Below are 22,209 nucleotides of genomic sequence, written 5' to 3' on the forward strand. Positions count from 1 at the left end.
TGGTCGAGAGTGGGGGTTGACGGTTAGTTGTAATTAGGAATAAAACAAATTCCCGCCCTCTCGGTTTGAAGTGCGGAGACCATCTGTGAAATCGAATTGGGGCATGCAGTGCGGCTGTCAAGAAGCATAGCACTCATAGTCAGCTCTCTACATGTACAGTATGTAGGTTTCCCACTGCCTCTGACCAAACAAGCAACCTCTGAAGGCTGAAACCCAGATCATGTTTATCACTCCCTGTTTTTATAGTGTAGGTATTGTAGTTTGTATTTATGAGATCACACATGAGATTACTGCGGCAGCTAAATTACATATCATTGCTGTTAACTTCCGAGGTCCAGGGCGTACTGCTATGATACAGAGGTAGCCTATACCTTTAGTTTAAGGTGATGGTGGAAAATACACACTGTAACAGCGAGCAGACTATTTTTCTGATCATAAAGTGTCAATCCAGGGTAGAGATAAAACATTTACTTTATCAAAACAGGTTGCATTTGGTGTGTATTATTTTAGAACTACACGTTGACCTCTCCTACAAAAACAAAAACTGCACTTCTACATTTAACCAATAAAATGACAGCAACAACATGAAACACCTTAGTATTAGACAGTAAAAGCTCCTGCCAGATGTAGTCAGGAAAAAGCAGATTGTTGATGGACTTTCTGACAGACACCAGCCCTCAATCAGAGGTTGCATGCAAAATCACTGGATGTCACCAGCAATTATGACTGTAATGTCCTCCAAATTACTGCATTTTCTCTGCCTAAAAACACTTCAAACATTGACAGTTTGGTAGGTGTTCAGAGAGAACTTGCATTCATTCACTTACAGTATTGTGCTTCTACCTGTCTCTGCAAACAGACTTCTGCCACCAAATGCATTACTTCCTAAATCTTTGTATCTGTGAGGTAAAATAGGAAAACCAGAGAAAAGCTTTCATACTACAGTACGGCCCATAGGAAAACAGTCAAATGAAGTTGAATGTTTGGGGAAATTAATAGTTACTCTCTGTCCATGAAGCAGAAAGAGAGTAAAGTCACTAGGGAGTTTCTTCTGCTTGCGACAAAGGGCCTGCCCTGAGTCATAAATACTTAAAAAGGTGGCACCACAATAAAAGTTGAAAAGCTCAAAATACAACATGAAAGTTGAAAGGAGCAAAGCTATGATAATTCCTGGATATTGTTCAGTATATTCCATGCTGTTTACCAGTGATCTAGTTCATTTTTTCCAGCAGCATGCAATGTTTTGAAACAGGAAACCTGCTTATTAACAGTGCATGAATGTAAATCAACTTTTGCATATTACGTGGATAGTCAATGTCATGACTTGCCCTCATTGGGTTGAGGATCAAACATGCCAGCTAGGCAAAGGTTTGAACACCCCCTTTCCTGGGGGCCAGTTTTATGACCGGTCGTAAATACCGTGCAGACTTTCCCTTCCTTGCCATGAAGAGAAAGGACCCCTTTGTTAACAAAGGAAGTCTTCCCGCCAAGACTCTAACATCCAAAATTGGATTATGAAACAATATTCCTACTTAAAAGAATGTGGGAAATGGTTGGTGGGGACTTAAAGAACAATCATGTCAAATTCGTTACTATGTTGTGATGTCATTAAAGACGGTGAAACAACATGACTGTATCTCTGGGGGGCTACACTTCCCAGTTATGAGTCAGTGGCCACACCCAGATGAGCACAAACATGATGGAACGCCCCTTTTACCCCGAGTGCATAAAAAGCCTCATGAAGAAATTCACCTCAAACTACCAGAGGGGGACCACAACGATGATCCACAACCAGGACATCCGGTGGTCATTTTTATGGTGGGTTCCAACTTGCAGAATCCTTCCAAGGTTGAATCCACCAGAGGCGGACTGTCATGACTCTCTCCTTGGTAAGGATCAATGGTGCCAGATCAGCTTGGCAAATGGCTGACAGATAGCCAGACCCCCCCCTCTCTCCCACAGGAGAGGAGAAGGGGGAGTTGGGCTGGTTTTATGAATTAACAGCCGGTCATAAATAGTTTGCAGAAAAGGACTCCTTTTGGATTCTAGTATGGGAAGAAATAAATCTCTTTGTTACAGAGAGACTCTTGCCACCTAAAAACTCTAACGTCAAAAGATTGGACATTGGAACATTATTCCTGACCTCCAAGTGTTTGGAATTGTCAGTGTAGATCTAAAGAATAATCATGTCATATTGTTTATTATTTTGTGATGTCATTAAGGATGGTATCAAGTAATAACTGTAACTCGGAAAGTGAACATATTCTATCTATCAAGTTTACATCTAAATGTTGTATAAAATATATGATTAAGTATGAGAGTATTTTGGTGAAGATAGGAATGTGATTTTAGTCTTCTAATGAGATAATAGTTTTTCATATAAACTATGCACAGTGACTAGCCACGCCCCGAGTGACATCAGAAATCGTGTCATCACGATGGAATGCCCCTTTTACCCAGAGGGCATAAAAAGCCTTGAAAAACAAATCAACCTTTAGACCAGCAGACGTGAAACGTGAGCCAAACGTTGCAAATGGTTGAATTTCTACCAGACCAGTAAGCCCCACAGCTTAAAATGGTTGACACTCTACAAGACCAAGAAGCGTGAAGCTGAAGCTACACGTTACAAAATGGTTAGACTAGAAAGACCAGAAAACGTGAGACGTTAGTCCACATGTTTGAAATGGAGTTACTCTGAAACTCTCAACCTCTACATGGGGCGAAGAAGAAGACAATGCACTAGACCTTATCATTTCAGTCTGCAGCTGGCATGTATAGTCGTCTAGAGAACTTTCACTAAAGACACGAGAGAGGAGAGGACAATCCCTCTCAGACAACCGCTGGTACATCTGTAGTAATCATTCTAACCACCACTACGACCAGAAACTCTACCAAGGACATTGGGATCTCTGGTGGGCAAACCAGAGTCCTACATCATCAACTCAACTATCGAGGACAGCAACACGTAAATACATGTTGCATTTCTAATCCGAATAGGCAATTATTAGGGTGCATAAGTATAATGATTACTATGAGCGTAGTTTCCAAAGTAACTATGATAGTTTGAATCTCTGTCTCTCCCTTTGATTCTGACCCCTCCACTACCCAAGCATTCATGCTAATGTTAGTCCAGTCTACTAGGGACCTGTTTTCATTGTATTACGTTAGTAATCAATAACCTATGTGTGTTTGTATTGTTATTATTTAGTTAGTTAGTAAATAAATAATTAAGCCAATTTGTGTATTACTGATTCATCAATCAGGTTAGGGTTCTTGCAGGTTCAAGGATTATGCGACATTCAGAATGAGGCTGATAAGAGGTAATTATTTGATAAGTGACTGTTATCAATATATAACATATATCTTCTAAGAGTTTAATTCGGGAGATAATAACTTGTTAAACTACTTATTCCGTTAAACAACTTCCCAAATTCCTAATGAGTTAATTGTTACATGATTAATTTAATCGAGTGACAATTAAACATAGTTAGGTGATTGGATAAATAACAGTCATACATTAAAGTAAGTCACGTCACGACATCAAGTTATATGCACTTTATTGGAAGAAATGTTACTCACCCTTGTGTATCTCTCCAGATCTTGTAGCCCTATATCCAGCCCCCCAGTTTATGAACTGATACACAAAACAGCGCTGGATTCAAAACGTAGAGTTTTTCAATTTAAATTATTATACAAAATTCTTGCAACCAAGAGAATGTTATATATATGGGGGATACAACCATCCCAGCTCTGCATATTTTTCTGTGAAGAGACAGAATCATTAGATAATTTGTTTTGGTACTGTCCATATGTACAGTGGGGGAAAAAAGTATTTAGTCAGCCACCAATTGTGCATGTTCTCCCACTTAAAAAGATGAGAGAGGCCTGTAATTTTCATCATAGGTACATGTCAACTATGACAGACAAAATGAGAAGAAAAAAAATCCAGAAAATCACATTGTAGGATTTTTAATGAATTTATTTGCAAATTATGGTGGAAAATAAGTATTTGGTCAATAACAAAAGTTTCTCAATACTTTGTTATATACCCTTTGTTGGCAATGACACAGGTCAAACGTTTTCTGTAAGTCTTCACAAGGTTTTCACACACTGTTGCTGGTATTTTGGCCCATTCCTCCATGCAGATCTCCTCTAGAGCAGTGATGTTTTGGGGTTGTCGCTGGGCAACACGGAATTACAACTCCCTCCAAAGATTTTCTATGAGGTTGAGATCTGGAGACTGGCTAGGCCACTCCAGGACCTTGAAATGCTTCTTACGAAGCCATTCCTTCGTTGTCCGGGCGGTGTGTTTGGGATCATTGTCATGCTGAAAGACCCAGCCACGTTTCATCTTCAATGCCCTTGCTGATGGAAGGAGGTTTTCACTCAAAATCTCACGATACATGGCCCCATTCATTCTTTCCTTTACACGGATCAGTCGTCCTGGTCCCTTTGCAGAAAAACAGCCCCAAAGCATGATGTTTCCACCCCCATGCTTCACAGTAGGTATGGTGTTCTTTGGATGCAACTCAGCATTCTTTGTCCTCCAAACACGACAAATTGAGTTTTTACCAAAGTGTTCTATTTTGGTTTCATCTGACCATATGACATTCTCCCAATCCTCTTCTGGATCATCCAAATGCACTCTAGCAAACTTCAGACGGGCCTGGACATGTACTGGCTTAAGCAGGGGGACACGTCTGCACTGCAGGATTTGAGTCCCTGGCGGCGTAGTGTGTTACTGATGGTAGGCTTTGTTACTTTGGTCCCAGCTCTCTGCAGGTCATTCACTAGGTCCCCCCGTGTGGTTCTGGGATTTTTGCTCACCGTTCTTGTGATAATTTTGACCCCACGGGGTGAGATCTTGCGTGGAGCCCCAGATCGAGGGAGATTATCAGTGGTCTTGTATGTCTTCCATTTATAATAATATAATAATATAATAATAATATATATAAAAATGTTTATCTTTAATTTACAATATGTAGAATCTATGAGAATAGAAAGGTTCAGAACTTTTGTGAAACATCACAACACAGATGGCGTAGCAGTGCGGTCGTGTACTCTTGTGTCCGTGTAAATAGCCAGTTTTTTATTTTTTTGTCTTTTGTTGTATATATTCCCCTATCACACTTTTCATCCTTCTACTTTCCTGCAACTCGCCTCACTCAATGTGAAACGGATTCTATTATTTACTTGTGGTCCTCTGTAGCTCAGCTGGTAGAGCACGGCGCTTGTAACGCCAAGGTAGTGGGTTCGATCCCCGGGACCACCCATACACAAAAAAAAAAAAATTATGCACGCATGACTGTAAGTCGCTTTGGATAAAAGCGTCTGCTAAATGGCATATTATTATTACTTACCTTTTATCTAGAATCTCCAGTTGAAACTAGCTAGCCAGCTAACTAGCTACTTGCTATAGCGGTTTTCAACCAGAACATCAGATTTTCAGCCGGAATAACTGAATCACTGGACCTTAAAACCGGATCGCAACCAGCTAGCCGCAACCGAATGGATGTTGCTGTTGGCTAATCACCACTGCCCCCGAAGCAATCACCAGTGAGCCTTGAGCTAGCCTCAAGCCAGGCCCATATCCCGGCTATCTACCTCTCTGTCTACCGGATGGGAGTAGCCAGCTAACTAGCTACTTGCTATTAGCCACCGTTAGCAGTTTTTTTTTTTACCATTGTCCGTTGCCTGCACTACCTACCAGCCAGCTCTAGCCTGGACTATTATCGGCCAGTCTGCACAGCGCGTTATCGACCCAAAACATATCGGATTTTCTGCCGGAATCACTGAATCACTGGACCTTTAACACCGGATCATCGCAACTAGCTAGCTGCAACCGAATGGATGTTGTGGTTGGCTAATCAGCCTTGAGCTAGCCTCGAGTCAGGCCCATCCACCGGCTATCTACCTCTCTGTCAATTGGACGGGACCTCCTAGTGTCGACACAGAGCCCCGCCGATCCATCACGACTGGTCTGCCGACGTAATCGTCTGTGGTTTCAACAGGCTTCCCGTTGCGACGACCACGAAGATCCATCTGCTAGCCCCGGCCCGCTAGCCCACGCAATTCAACAGCCTTGCTTCCTAATCGCCTGTGCTGTAGCATCAATCTGAACTGCTCTCGGACTCACATTGCTGTTACCTGGACCTTATGATCACTCAGCTGCACAGCTGATGCCTGCTGGACTGTTCCTTTACACGGTACCCTGTCCTGTTTTATCTGTTTAGCCTCAGCCCAAACTTTCATCGCCATTACCAGTTGTTGTCTTAGCTCTCTCGAATAACACCTGTGATTGCTTTATGCCTCTCTCCCATGTCAATATGCCTTGCCTATTGCTGTTCCAGTTAGTTCTTATTATACAATTTCACTGTAGAGCCCCAAGTCCCTCTCAAACTGCCTCAAATAGCTCCTTTGTTCCACCCCCCATACACGCGGAGACCGGCTCAAACGGTGCCTCCAGTGATGCTATCTCTTTCATTGTTACCCAACGCTTAGGTTTACCTCCACTGTACTCATATCCTTCCATATCCTTGTCAGTACATAATGCCCTGAATCTATTCTACAACGCCCGGAAATCTGCCCCCTTTATTCTCTGTACCCAACGCACTAGAAGACCAGTTCTTAAAGCCTTTAGCCGTATCCTTATTCTAGTCCTCCTCTGTTCCTCTGGTGATGTAGAGGTTAACCCAGGTCCTGCAGCCCCCAGTATCACTCCTACTCCCCAGGCGCTATCATTTGTTGACTTCTGTAACCGTAAAAGCCTTGGCTTTTTGCATGTTAACATCAGAAGCCTTCTTCCTAAATTTGAGTTATTCACTGCATTAGCACACTCCGCCAACCCTGATGTTCTAGCAGTGTCTGAATCCTGGCTTAGGAAGGGCACCAAAAATTCAGAAATGTCCATCCCCAACTACAAAGGGGGTGGAGTTGCAATCTACTGTAGAGATAGCCTGCAGAGCTCTATCATACTATAAAGGTCTGTGCCCAAACAGTTTGAGCTCCTACTTCTAAAAATCCACCTTTCCAGAAATAGCGTACCTTCTCCGCTATGCAATCTGGTTTCCGAGCTGGTCATGGGTGCACCTCAGCCACGCTCAAGGTCCTAAATGATATTATAACCGCAATCGATAATAGACAGTACTGTGCAGCCGTCTTCATCGACCTGGCCAAGGCTTTCGACTCTGTCAACCACCGCATTCTTATTGGCAGACTAATTAGCCTTGGTTTCTCAAATGACTGTCTCGCCTGGTTCACCAACTACTTCTTAGATAGAGTTCAATGTGTCAAATAGGAGGGCCTGTTGTCTGGACCTATGGCAGTCTCTATGGGGGTGCCACCGGGTTCAATTCTCGGGCCGACTCTTTTCTCTGTGTATATCAATGATGACGCTCTTGCTGCTGGTGACTCTCAAATCCACCTCTACGCAGACGACACCATTTTGTATACATCTGGCCCTTCATTGGACACTGTGTTAACAAACCTCCAAACGAGCTTCAATGCCATACAACACTCCTTCCGTAGCCTCCAACTGCTCTTAAACACTAGTAAAACTAAATGCATGCTCTTCAATCGAACGTTGCTGGCACCCGCCCACCCGACTAGAATCACTACTCTCGGCGGGTCTGACCTAGAGTATGTGGACAACTACAAATACCTAGGTGTCTGGTTAGACTGTAGACTATCCTTCCAGACTCACATTAAGCATCTCCAATCCAAAGTTAAATCTAGAATCGGCTTCCTATTTCGCAACAAAGCCTCCTTCACTCATGCTGCCAAACATGCCCTCAATAAACTGACTATCCTACCGATCCTTGTTATTTACAAAATAGCCTCCAACACTATACTCAGCAAATTGGATGTAGTCTATCACAGTGCCATCCGTTTTGTCACCAAAGCCCCATATACTACCCACCACAGTGACCTGTACGCTCTTGTTGGCTGGTCCTCACTACATATCCGTCGCCAAACCCACTGGCTCCAGGTCATCTATAAATCACTGCTAGGCAAATCCCTGCCTTATCTTAGCTCATTGGTCACCATAGCAACACCCACCCGTAGTATGCGCTCCAGCAGGTATATCTCACTGGTCATCCCCAAAGCCAACACCTGCTTTGGCCGCCATTCCTTCCAGTTATCTGCTGCCAATGACTGGAATGAACTGCAAAAAATCTCTGTCTGAAGACTCTTATCTCCCTCACTAACTTTAAGCATCAGTTGTCAGAGCACCTTACCGATCACTGCACCTGTACACAGCCCATCTGTAATAAGCCCACCCAACTACCGCATCCCCATATTGTTATTTATTTTGCTCATTTGCACCCCAGTATCTCTATTTGCACATCATCTCTTGCACATCTATAATTCCAGTGTTAATACTAAATTGTAATTATTTTGCACTATGGCCTATTTATTGCCTTACCTCCATAACTTGCTACATTTGCACACACTGTATATATATTTTCTGTTGTATTTTTGACTTTATGTTTTGTTTACCCCATATATAACTCTGTGTTGTTGTTTTTTATCGCACTGCTTTGCTTTATCTTGGCCAGGTCGCAGTTGTAAATGAGAACTTGTTCTCAACTGGCTTACCTGGTTAAATAAAGGTGAAATAAAAATAAATAAATAAAACAGTTGAAAAATCTATGGCAAATAGAAATCAAAACTGGATGGTGTTCAGAGATTGAGTGGAGCTGAAGGATGGGACTAAAAACAAACAGAAGATAACTATTGTAAAATATAGTGTGTCGTGCAATGTACTGTATAACCTGGAAGTAGAAGCCTAAAAGTTGTTGTCCATTAGTTTACTCCAATTAGGGGAGGGATGGTAGGGTTAGGGGAAAATAATATTTTATATATATATATATATATATATATATATACCAAAAAATATATGGGGGATTGGAAATTATGCAGACAAGTACATGGAATGGATGAAGCCACAATCTATCTGCAATATTAAAGCTGATCTCCCCCCCGCCCCCCGCCCCCCGCCGAGTAAACATGCAACATGAGGGAGATTGGAAAAATCCCAAATAAATATGTAATTTCATTGTGTTTATACAGTATCTATTGTCACAGTCAGTCACTCAACATTTACGAACAATAAAGTCATGTTGCATCATCTCATTAACATCTGTATCGCACATGACCGACACTTCATCCTCATCACGGTTTGTTGCTCACTGGTTTATCTTGCCATTATCATTTTATTAGCATGCCTTAAAGCGGCCATCAAGGCTTCCAGTGGCGCCCACTCCGTGTACCTTACTGTATCGTATGGAGTAATTTCTCTACAGGGGAGTTCCATAGTCTGGTTATGGGTATATAAGGATGCAACCATGGAGACGGTTCATAAACTTTCATCAGCCCATTTACTCCCTGAGTCTTCCACTTTAGGTTCTCTATCATATAAGCATCCTTCCAAGGACTCCTTAGTCGCACACTGAATCACCTGGTGTGACAGTTGATGCAATAATTTTTGTTAAAGTGAAACTTCACCACTAGACACTATTTGGGGTGTTTTTCCAGTCTCCCTACATAATTATGAGTGTTTCAGACATAAATATGCACCATAGCAGTATTTGGGGGATTTTCACACCGGGAGAGTTCCACCAATGATGTCATTGGTTGAGTGAGCCTGCTGTCTGTTCTAAAAATTTATGGCGTTTTGTAGCAATTATTGTGGCCTTTATGTTTCGCCGATTGCATGATCACGCTAGCAGCGAGTAGATACAGTGGGGAGAACAAGTATTTGATACACTGCCGATTTTGCAGGTTTTCCTACTTACAAAGCATGTAGAGGTCTGTAATTTTTATCATAGGTACACTTCAACTGTGAGAGACGGAATCTAAAACAGAAATCCAGAAAATCACATTGTATGATTTTTAAGTAATTAATTTGCATTTTATTGCATGACATAAATATTTGATCACCTACCAACCAGTAAGAATTCCGGCTCTCACAGACCTGTTAGTTTTTCTTTAAGAAGCCCTCCTGTTCCCCACTCATTACCTGTATTAACTGCACCTGTTTGAACTCGTTACCTGTATAAAAGACACCTGTCCACACACTCAATCAAACAGACTCCAACCTCTCCACAATGGCCAAGACCTGAGAGCTGTGTAAGGACATCAGGGATAAAATTGTAGACCTGCACAAGGCTGGGATGGGCTACAGGACAATAGGCAAGCAGCTTGGTGAGAAGGCAACAACTGTTGGCGCAATTATTAGAAAATGGAAGAAGTTCAAGATGACGGTCAATCACCCTCGGTCTAGGGCTACATGCAAGATCTCACCTCGTGGGGCATCAATGATCATGAGGAAGGTGAGGGATCAGCCCAGAACTACACGGCAGGACCTGGTCAATGACCTGAAGAGAGCTGGGACCACAGTCTCAAAGAAAACCATTAGTAACACACTACGCCGTCATGGATTAAAATCCTGCAGGGCACGCAAGGTCCCCCTGCTCAAGCCAGCGCGTGTCTAGGTCCGTCTGAAGTTTGCCAATGACCATCTGGATGATCCAGAGGAGGAATGGGAGAAGGTAATGTGGTCTGATGAGACAAAAATAGAGCTTTTTGGTCTAAACTCCACTCGCTGTGTTTGGAGGAAGAAGAAGGATGAGTACAACCCCAAGAACACCATCCCAACCGTGAAGCATGGAGGTGGAAACATCATTCTTTGGGGATGCTTTTCTGCAAAGGGGCAGGACGACTGCACCGTATTGAGGGGAGGATGGATGGGGCCATGTATCGCGAGATCTTGGCCAACAACCTCCTTCCCTCAGTAAGAGCATTGAAGATGGGTCGTGGCTGGGTCTTCCAGCATGACAACGAACCGAAACACACAGCCAGGGCAACTAAGGAGTGGCTCCGTAAGAAGCATCTCAAGGTCCTGGAGTGGCCTAGCCAGTCTCCAGACCTGAACCCAATAGAAAATCTTTGGAGGGAGCTGAAAGTCCGTATTGTCCAGCGACAGCCCCGAAACCTGAAGGATTTGGAGAATGTCTGTATGGAGGAGTGGGCCAAAATCCCTGCTGCAGTGTGTGCAAACCTGGTCAAGACCTACAGGAAACGTATGATCTCTGTAATTGCAAACAAAGGTTTCTGTACCAAATATTAAGTTCTGCTTTTCTGATGTATCAAATACTTATGTCATGCAATAAAATGCAAATTAATTACTTAAAAATCATACAATGGGATTTTCTGGATTTTTGTTTTAGATTACGTCTCTCACAGTTGAAGTGTACCTATGATAAAAATTACATACCTCTACATGCTTTGTAAGTAGGAAAACCTGCAAAATCGGCAGTGTATCAAATACTTGTTCTCCCCACTGTATGATTGTCCTTGTTCAATAGAGGAATTGGCTTTTTAAAGAATACAACCTGACGAGAGCCCTACTTCCTTGTTCCGACCCTAGAAGGCAGCCATTTTAAAACGGGGGCGGTACTAGTTTCTACAGGTTCACAGGGAGTTATTTTACTGTGCACTGTCTATCTGAGATGGCTAGCAAAATAATTACAATTGCTGCTTTTGTTGTTGAGGCCATTTGAGCAATTCAACAGGAGATGTGAAAGGTCCATAACAACAATCTCCCCTTGAAAGTAACTTTCAACACCTCACTGCACCCCAAAACAGTTTTCCCTTTGTTGAACTGTAGTATTTATTATAGCCGTTAGTAGTATATTTTTCTTCTACTGTATATACAATGCATTCGGAAAGTGTTCAGACCCCTTGACTTTTTCCACATTGTGTTACGTTACAGCCATATTCTAAAATGGATTACATTGTTTTTTCCACCTCATCAATCCACACACAATACCCCATATCACAAAGCAAAAACAGTTTTTTGTTTTTTTGCAAATGTATTAAAAATAACAAACTGAAATATCACATTTACATAAGTATTCAGACCCTTTACTCAGTACTTTGTTTAAGCACCTTTGGCAGTGATTACAGCCTTGAATCTTCTTGGGTATGACTCTACAAGCTTGGCACACCTCTATATGGGGAGTTTCTTCCATTCTTCTCTGCAGATCCTCTCAAGCTCTGTCAGGTTGGATGGAGAGCGTCGCTGCACAGCTATTTTCAGGTCTCTCCAGAGATGTTCGATTGGGTTCAAGTCCGGGCTCTGGCTGGGCCACTCAAGGACATTCAGAGACTTGTCCCGAAGCCACTCCTGCGTTGTCTTGGCTGTGTGCTTAGGTTCGTTGTCCTGTTGGAAGGTGAACCTTCACCCCAGTCTGAGGTCCTGAGGGCTCTGGAGCAGGTTTTCATCAAATATCTCTCTGTACTTTGCGCCGTTCATCTTTCTCTCGATCCTGACTAGTCTCCCAGTACCTGCCGCTGAAAAACATCCCCATAGCATGATGCTGCCACCACCATGCTTCACCGTAGGGATGGTGCCAGGTTTCCTCCAGACGTGAAGCTTGGCATTCAGGCCAAAGAGTTCAATCTTAGTTTAATCAGACCAGAGAATCTTGCTTCTCATGGTCTGAGAGTCCTTTAGGTGTTTTGGCAAACTCCAAATGGGCTGTCATGTGCCTTTTACTGAGGAGTGGCTTCTGTCTGGCCACTCTACCATAAAGCCCTGATTAGTGGAGTGCTACAGAGATGGTTATCCATCTGGAAGGTTCTCCCATCTCCACAGAGGAACTCTGGAGCTCTGTCAGAGTGACCATCGGGTTCTTGGTCACCTCCCTGACCAAGGCCCTTCTCCCTCGATTGCTCAGTTTGGCCGGACGGCCAGCTCTAGGAAGAGTCTTGGTGGTTCCAAACTTCTTCCATGTAAGAATGATGGAGGCCACTGTGTTCTTGGGGACCTTCAATGCTGCAGAAATGTTTTGATACCCTTCCCCAGATCTGTGCCTCGACACAATCCTGTCTCAGAGCTCTACGGACAATTCCTTCGACCTCATGGCTTGGTTTTTGCTCCGATATGCACTGTCAACTGTGGGACCTTATATAGACAGGTGTGTGCCCTTCCCAAATCATGTCCAATTAATTACATTTACCACAGGTGGAATCAAATCAAGTTGTAGAAACATCTCAAGGATGATCAATGGAAACAGGATGCACCTGAGCTCAATTTCGAGTCTCATAGCAAAGGGTCTGAATACTTATGTAAATAAGGCATTTCTGTTTTTTATTTTTAATGCATTTGCAAAAATGTATAGAACCTGTTTTTGCTCTGGGGTATTGTGTGTAGATTTATGAGGATTTTTTTTATTTAATCCATTTTAGAATAAGGCTGTAAAGTAACAAAATGTGGAAAAAGGGAAGAGGTCTGAATACTTTCTGAATGCACTTTATGTCATACATTGCCATAACTGTTCCTGCATACTACTGTGTAAACTCACCTCAGTCTCCAGAGCAAATAAACTTTGCCTTGAATACAAGCCATGTCTACTTATTTGCTACATTGACAGACTAATATACTGTTATATTGAAGCATGTTTACTTGCCAACAAATGAAAGTTGAAATGATACACCAACTCGCAGCATCATCTGTTTTAGCAGTAAAAATGTAGCTAAAAACTTCCATGACTATCACAATGAATTGATCCAGAAGTTGAAGTTGACACTATTGGTTTCTGATGCAGATGGAATCATTTAGTCACTTGTCAGTACACTTGTTAAAAAATATATTATATAAAACATAGTATATGAAACTCCATTGTAAACATATGTACAAGAGCTAGCAATATCAATACCACAATGCAATTGTGAGCATACTAGCCATTCTATATTTTACTCCAACATCAGTCTAACTGAATATGAATGTTGTGCTGGCTGAATGTTCCAGGCAGGGTCCTGCATATTCTTCAGCTGGTGAACCTTGTCTTGAGTTGTGCAATGGCAGCTGGTCTGGCAGAACTTCATGAGCTCCATGACCTTGGACATAGACTATACACTTTGGCACTTGCCAGCGTCGTGCAGTCTTTTCCTCTTCTGAGTCAGATGATATTGAGCTTAAGCTTGTTCCCGGTGGAAAACTTTCATCCAATGGGTCTATAGGATCTGTACTACTAAAGCTGGTCTAAACGTCATCATTAGCAGCAGAATTAGTCTGTAGGACATACACTAGTCAGTGATTAGCCAACATTTTATTACTTTGTCCCCATCGATACACACTCAAACAAAGTACTATCTATACCCATACCTCTCCTGTCAATAGATCATGCTGACTAACCTTCACACACAAATAATACCCACCCCCAACAGACACAAGTCAGTCACCCACACCATCCCGTCCTTACTAATAACTGTGCTTTTCTCCAATTTAGACTTCAAGCTTTGCAATCAACTAAGCCTCCATAATACAGAGAACTACAGTAGAAGTTGTAGTCCACTTATAAACACACCAACTATGACCATGTTTATGCCTAGCTCCAGTATATGCATTTGCTCATCATGGAGTCATGGAGTTCCTGGTGCTGAGCTTGATGTTGAAGCCGCTGCAAATGTTGACGGGATCGGACTCTGTAAATACAACATATAGGCCAGTCATGTTAGCCTCTGCTGTAGTTAGTTAGATAGCTAACGGTTAGATATGGTCCAGTAGGCTGTAGCTAACATAACCTAACGTAGCTAAAGTTAGCTTGCAAAGTTACAAATCACATCGCCAGATAGCAGCTGGCTAATTACATTGTTTTGCTTTGGAATGTCTAGCCAGTGTATTATGAAAGCTAGTTAGATAGATGTTGGTTTAGATTAACAAATTTAGTTCGTTAGCTAGCTAGCTAAGTTAGCTATGTTACCTCTGCCCGACTTCTTAGTAAGGTAACTGATGAAATGTTACCCCAGCAGCCTGTGCTTGCTTGTAGTTTGCACATCCAGGTACTGAGCACCACACCATGACTAAACTTTACAGTTGTTTGTCGAAACAAAAATAAAAATAAATAGTTATTTGCAAGCTGATGTTCTATGAACGAGTCGCTTGTTAAGTGAGTAACGTTAGCTACCTGTTGACACCCATTCTGAACCGGATCCACCTCGACAGGGGTGGTACCACGCCCTGAAATTGCTATAAATTCTGGATATTGTGGTTTGCTTACAACCAGGAAATGTAGATAGCCCGTTTCTACCGGTGAGATGCAGAAACACTCGTATTTGCGTATAGTGAGGACATTCTCGATTTGTATGACACATAATATATGTTAATAACATATTAATGGATATATACAGTGAAAGAGCAGCGGTGCAATTTCCCTTTAAAACCGCCACACAGAGAGGAAGTAAAAGGGGTAGAGACATGTTTGACCTAATGGCTAATGTATCTCATAGCCACTAGAGTTGCATGGAAGTATTGTATCACACATCCCTTAGCAACTGCTTTTTGCAAGATATCTTTGGAAAGTGGAGATGTCACAGTAGAGCAAGTTAGTCCCACAGTTGACCAACTTTGTTAACTACCTAGCTAAAGTTATTTGCAGTTATTTAGCAACAGCTCCTACATGCTTTAGCTAGCTACTGTTAGGTGCTGTCGTATCAGAAACATGCCTCCACAAATGACAAGGTGTCTCCAGTTGTGTTTACATTTGACCAATACGCTTGGAAAGTTGAATGTCATAAACCGCAACATGTAAACAAAACTGGACACACCTTGTCAGTTTTGGAGACTGCCTTAGGTTTGCTAGCGATGCACAGCTAACTGTAAATATGTCAATTGTTTCACCCCACGGTTTGCCAAGATGGTTAGCTATCTAGCTAAATGTATTTATAGTTAATTATCAACCCTCCTACACTCTTTTGCTATCAACAGTTGTGTTTACATTTTACAGATTGTGTCATGCATCCATGTGTATTGTAACACAATCCGCTTTCCAAGCGTATTACCAAAAAAATGACAGTGACACAAACAATACCTCTTACGGGAGGGGCCTTCAGTATTCAAAAAATGCTGGTGAAGTAGGCTGCTCGAGGGGATGACAGTGCCTACTATCAACCCCAATATTCTCATTATTAAGAAATGACAAATGTACAACACTCTGATGATGAAGTCATATTCAATACATCACATTTGCATGATTTATACACGTATTGCATAACTTATCCCAGGATACCCTCATTCACCATCTTCCCATTGGGATTTGAATAAAGACTTAAGGGCCTGTGTTCTATATACCACCTCTCAACTTTATATAAATGTGCAGTATTTGTCATTTGGAATTCCACCGGAAAAAAGGCACTGTATATCACTGGGGGAATAATGTGAAATGGCAAAGGGAGGAGGGTTAGAATAAATTACTTGCCGACAAATGTTCTATTCCAACAGTGAGTGGCAGAAAACAAGTGTGCCAGCTCCCTCAGTAATTCCAGAGGTACTTTCATTTGTTCTTCCCTTTGTTTTTGAACACAGATGTGGAAAAAGAAGTTGCTAAATAACCATCCCTCCCTCTCAACTCCCTGACAAGCTCCTTTTTTCTCCCGCCGTTCTCTCTTAAGCAATAGATCATTACCTCCCTTCCATTTTCAGAATCTCTGTACCTCTGAGTCGGGCCCGAATTTGAATTGCAAGTGACAAAGTCCCTCTCGGAGGTATTAATAGCAGCATCCCTTCCAGTGTTTATTAACTTTGCGGATTGAATAATTACCTGGGGTCGCCACATAATTGAGTTGACCTTATAAAAATAACAAGAGTGATGCTCTGATGTCCCCACGTTAGATGCCACGGCACACCTTTCTCGGCCCCATGTGACCCTCTCTCCCATCATTTGGACTGGGTTCGTCTACCTCATCCTATTACAGCTTCATTACCAGCTTCAGGCATCAATATTTTATCCACAACCTGTTCCAACTGCTTTGGGGAGGTAGCATACAGTAGATGTCAGGATATCCTGGAGGGGGAAGAATAGCTTTGGTCAAAGAATGAGGGATGAGGGGAGGAGAGAGATCGCTTTCATCTTGGACATCACTGAAAGAACTGATAAAGGAAGGAAACCTGGATATGGCTCAATCTAGGAATTAAGGATTCATGCCCTCCTTACAACTCTGAGGCTGTCCTAATATGGACACCATAGCCAGACATATTTGTACTGTATTATAGACGTTATTCTGATGAACCAATCCACCTATAGTCTGGTTAGATACAAATGTCTGAAACCCCTCATGCTCATAGTTTGTCAGAACCAACGCAGCCGTAAGTTATTGCAATAGCTGAGCGGTATTTGAGAAAAGCCAATCTGAGCCCCTAAAAACTCTGAGGATGAATACTAGCTATAGTGTTATTATTTAGTCCAGCACGTTTGTGGTATTTATACTCCTAGCTCTGCCTGTTGGATCATCTGGGCTGCCGAATGAATTGGAGAATAAGCCGAGTTGAGAATCAGCTGATCTTCCAGTAATCTTTTGCAAATCTGTCTAGTTCCTTGCAGCTGTAGTTATTTTCTTAATTTTTTACGAGCGTGGACTTGAATTATGGGTGACTTGCAGGTGTGTTTTTGGTGCATCTGCAAGAGCGTCCTCTGGCGCACAGCAGTCACTACCAAGGAAGTACATGGTGTTATTGATATGGTATTTAATTGATATTTTGCACTCAGACTATATGTAATTGTTTAAATCAGCAATATCGGTAACATGAAGGTTAGGTAAATGTACACATTCCACATGAGGAAACCAAAAGGATGTACCCAACACAATGCACATGCTTAAACTATAGGACTCATACTGTACCACAAATCCTCACTCACGGTTCACCACCCAAGGATAAAAAAGCAAAGCAGTGAGGCCAAACATCAAAGCTGTTGGTCCTCCAACATCTCAGAGAGCGAGTATAGATCCTGAGATATCTGGCATTGTTACCTCCTCTGTTAGTTTGGCTCCTGGCTCTGGACTGAACGACTGTCAGGGAGAGCTACTATGTAGTGAAACAAAACAGGCTGTCATCTCCGTAACAAGTTAGTCCGCTAGCCGGGGCTTTACACACACACACACACACACACACACACACACACACACACACACACACACACACACACACACACCTCACTGTCTGATACAGGATGGTATAGCAGCATTGCTTCCACACACATGCACACACAGACAGACAGACAGACAGACACATACACACATACAAACACACCTCCATGTCGGAGACAGGCTAGTACAACAGCACTGCCTCTTATACCCTCCAACCATCCACATCCAGGCTCTGAGAGCTGACATGTTGTAACACAGAGGTCTCTGCTAAATTGGGCAGCCAGGAAATACTTACCTTTGAGAACATTTTACAATAGGTTTGTTGTTGGTTTTTGGAGGGTTATTGTGATTTAGAGAGAAGTTGTTATGCATTGATAGTATGGATAGTCGATTGTCTAGGACCCTCAAAATTCTAATCAGTTCCACTGCTTTTTTTAAATTATTCCCCTCTAATCAGGGACTCATTTAGACCTGGGATACCAGGTGTGTGCAATTAATTATCAGGTAGAAAACCAGCAGTATTCTGGGTAAGATTTGAATACCCCTGGTCTAGGAAGATGCATTATGTTACAATACAATTGCTGAATAATACTGCAGCCAATTCAACCAAGAAAATGTGTTTCCTTTTATTTGTTTGGAACTGTATATTCTAGGTTACACAGTATACCATAGTGATTATAACACTTGATGGACATTTCCAAACAAATATGAACCTCAACACAATATATACGACGACCCAAAATTTTTTACAGGGCTGTTGTTCAGAACATGTATGAATAAGTATAAATTTGCTGCCTTGGTGTTTGTCTTTGCCCATTCATTGTACAAACACCACACAGCCTCCCTCGGTCTGTATGCAGTTGCAGACAGGAAGCCAAGCGCTTCTTACAATTATTCTCTCATTTGTTTTGGGCTCCCCCTGGACAGGATGGGGCTGACTGTCAATCCCACTAGTAATTAGAGGCGATCTCTCCCCACGGAGGAAGTGTCTCTTTGAGTATCATGTTATGTGCCCTCCTACTCTGCCCCAATAAATAGCAAGTGTTTGTGTGGAACGTGGGGGGCTGTGTGCGTGTGTGTGCACTCGCGTGTGTGTGCACTCGCGTGTGTGTGTATGTGCCTGTGCCTGCGTGTGTGTGTATGACAGGCTGCACAATACCAGTGAAGAAGCTGAAGTGTTAGTCTTGTCTGTAATCACATTTCCCAGAAAGTCAAGATGGAAATGTGCACTAGGGCATAGGATACCATCCACAGCTATCAACCCACTATGATTTGAAATGTCATGACAATATGCAAAGACTACGGTATAGCTATTTATACCTATGGTAAACCATCTGTATGCTATTACCCATACCTGCATACAGTGGGGAAAAAAAGTATTTAGTTAGCCACCAATTGTGCAAGTTCTCCCACTTAAAAAGATGAGAGAGGCCTGTAATTTTCATCATAGGTACACGTCAACTATGACAGACAAAATGAGAAGAAGAAAAATCCAGAAAATCACATTGTAGGATTTTTAATGAATTTATTTGCAAATTATGGTGGAAAATAAGTATTTGGTCAATAACAAAAGTTTCTCAATACTTTGTTATATACCCTTTGTTGGCAATGACACAGGTCAAACGTTTTCTGTAAGTCTTCACAAGGTTTTCACACACTGTTGCTGGTATTTTGGCCCATTCCTCCATGCAGATCTCCTCTAGAGCAGTGATGTTTTGGGGCTGTCGCTGGGCAACACGGACTTTCAACTCCCTCCAAAGATTTTCTATGGGGTTGAGATCTGGAGACTGGCTAGGCCACTCCAGGACCTTGAAATGCTTCTTACGAAGCCACTCCTTCGTTGCCCGGGCAGTGTGTTTGGGATCATTGTCATGCTGAAAGACCCAGCCACGTTTCATCTTCAATGCCCTTGCTGATGGAAGGAGGTTTTCACTCAAAATCTCATGATACATGGCCCCATTCGTTCTTTCCTTTACACGGATCAGTCGTCCTGGTCCCTTTGCAGAAAAACAGTCCCAAAGCATGATGTTTCCACCCCCATGCTTCACAGTAGGTATGGTGTTCTTTGGATACAACTCAGCATTCTTTGTCCTCCAAACACGACGAGTTGAGTTTTTACCAAAAAGTTCTATTTTGGTTTCATCTGACCATATGACATTCTCCCAATCCTCTTCTGGATCATCCAAATGCACTCTAGCAAACTTCAGACGGGCCTGGACATGTACTGGCTTAAGCAGGGGGACACGTCTGGCACTGCAGGATTTGAGTCCCTGGCGGCGTAGTGTGTTACTGATGGTAGGCTTTGTTACTTTGGTCCCAGCTCTCTGCAGGTCATTCACTAGGTCCTCCCGTGTGGTTCTGGGATTTTTGCTCACCGTTCTTGTGATCATTTTGACCCCACGGGGTGAGATCTTGCGTGGAGCCCCAGATCGAGGGAGATTATCAGTGGTCTTGTATGTCTTCCATTTCCTAATAATTGCTCCCACAGTTGATTTCTTCAAACCAAGCTGCTTACCTATTGCAGATTCAGTCTTCCCAGCCTGGTGCAGGTCTACAATTTTGTTTCTGGTGTCCTTTGACCGCTCTTTGGTCTTGGCCATAGTGGAGTTTGGAGTGTGACTGTTTGAGGTTGTGGACAGGTGTATTTTATACTGATAACAAGTTCAAACAGGTGCCATTAATACAGGTAACGAGTGGAGGACAGAGGAGCCTCTTAAAGAAGAAGTTACAGGTCTGTGAGAGCCAGAAATCTTGCTTGTTTTATGGTGACCAAATACTTATTTTTCACAATAATTTGCAAATAAATAAATTAAAAATCCTACAATGTGATTTTCTGGATTTTTTTTTCTCATTTTGTCTGTCATAGTTGACGTGTACCTATGATGAAAATTACAGGCCTCTCTCATCTGTTTAAGTGGGAGAACTTGCACAATTGGTGGCTGACTAAATACTTTTTTCCCCCACTGTATATATCATCCTATATGTATCACTGGTGTTTCCCATATGTCAAAGAATGGAAAGAAATGCAGAGAAAACGAGGAGAGAACATGTAACAATTTACACTCATTATCGTCTTCAACAGAAATAGAACGTAATTCTGTGAAATCACTGGGATAGTATAGGCAGCAATCACTTGAACAAGGACTAGATTCAAAAACCACAAAAGGTTTAATATGTCCAGATTAGAGATTTTACATTGTGAAACACTTATAAGTAGCTATTGTTCATACAATCCTCCCCTTTGGTATTCATACACTGCTCAAAAAAATAAAGGGAACACTTAAACAACACAACTCCAAGTCAATCACACTTCTGTGAAATCAAACTGTCCACTTAGGAAGGAACACTGATTGACAATAAATTTCACATGCTATTGTGTAAATGGAATAGACAACAGGTGGAAATTATATGCAATTAGCAAGACACCCCCAATAAAGGACTGTTTTTTCAGGTGTTGACCACAGACCACTTCTCAGTTCCTATGCTTCCTGGCTGATGTTTTGGTCACTTTTGAATGCTGGCGGTGCTTTCACTCTAGTGGTAGCATGAGACGGAGTCTACAACCCACACAAGTGGCTCAGGTAGTGCAGCTCATCCAGGATGGCACATCAATGCGAGCTGTGGCAAGAAGGTTTGCTGTGTCTGTCAGCGTAGTGTCCAGAGCATGGAGGCGCTACCAGGAGACAGGCCAGTACATCAGGAGACGTGGAGGAGGCCGAAGGAGGGCAACAACCCAGCAGCAGGACCGCTACCTCCGCCTTTGTGCAAGGAGGAGCAGGAGGAGCACTGCCAGAGCCCTGCAAAATGACCTCCAGCAGGCCACAAATGTGCATGTGTCTGCTCAAACGGTCAGAAACAGACTCCATGAGGGTGGTATGAGGGCCTGACATCCACAGGTGGGGGTTGTGCTTACAGCCCAACACCATGCAGGACGTTTGGCATTTGCCAGAGAACACCAAGATTGGCAAATTCACCACTGGCGCCCTGTGCTCTTCACAGATGAAAGCAGGTTCACACTGAGCACGTGACAGACGTGACAGAGTCTGGAGACACCGTGGAGAACGTTCTGCTGCTTGCAACATCCTCCAGCATGACCGGTTTGGCAGTGGGTCAGTAATGGTGTGGGGTGGCATTTCTTTGGGGGGCCGCACAGCCCTCCATGTGCTCACCAGAGGTAGCCTGACTGCCATTAGGTACCGAGATGAGATCCTCAGACCCCTTGTGAGACCATATGCTGGTGCGGTTGGCCCTGGGTTCCTCCTAATGCAAGACAATGCT

General features: G+C 42.7%; 1 protein-coding gene across 1 annotated transcript in view; it reads left to right on the forward strand.

The window, feature by feature from the left end:
• The window catches only part of LOC311140011 (endoribonuclease ZC3H12A-like), a gene marked incomplete at its 5' end in the record, with an annotated part of 86,778 nt that overhangs the window by 15,266 nt on the left and 49,303 nt on the right, over positions 1-22,209 (forward strand). The window lies entirely within an intron of this gene.

This window comes from Coregonus lavaretus (genome assembly GCF_964263955.1).
Source record: "Coregonus lavaretus genome assembly, chromosome: 13".
Classification (NCBI taxonomy): domain Eukaryota; kingdom Metazoa; phylum Chordata; class Actinopteri; order Salmoniformes; family Salmonidae; genus Coregonus; species Coregonus lavaretus.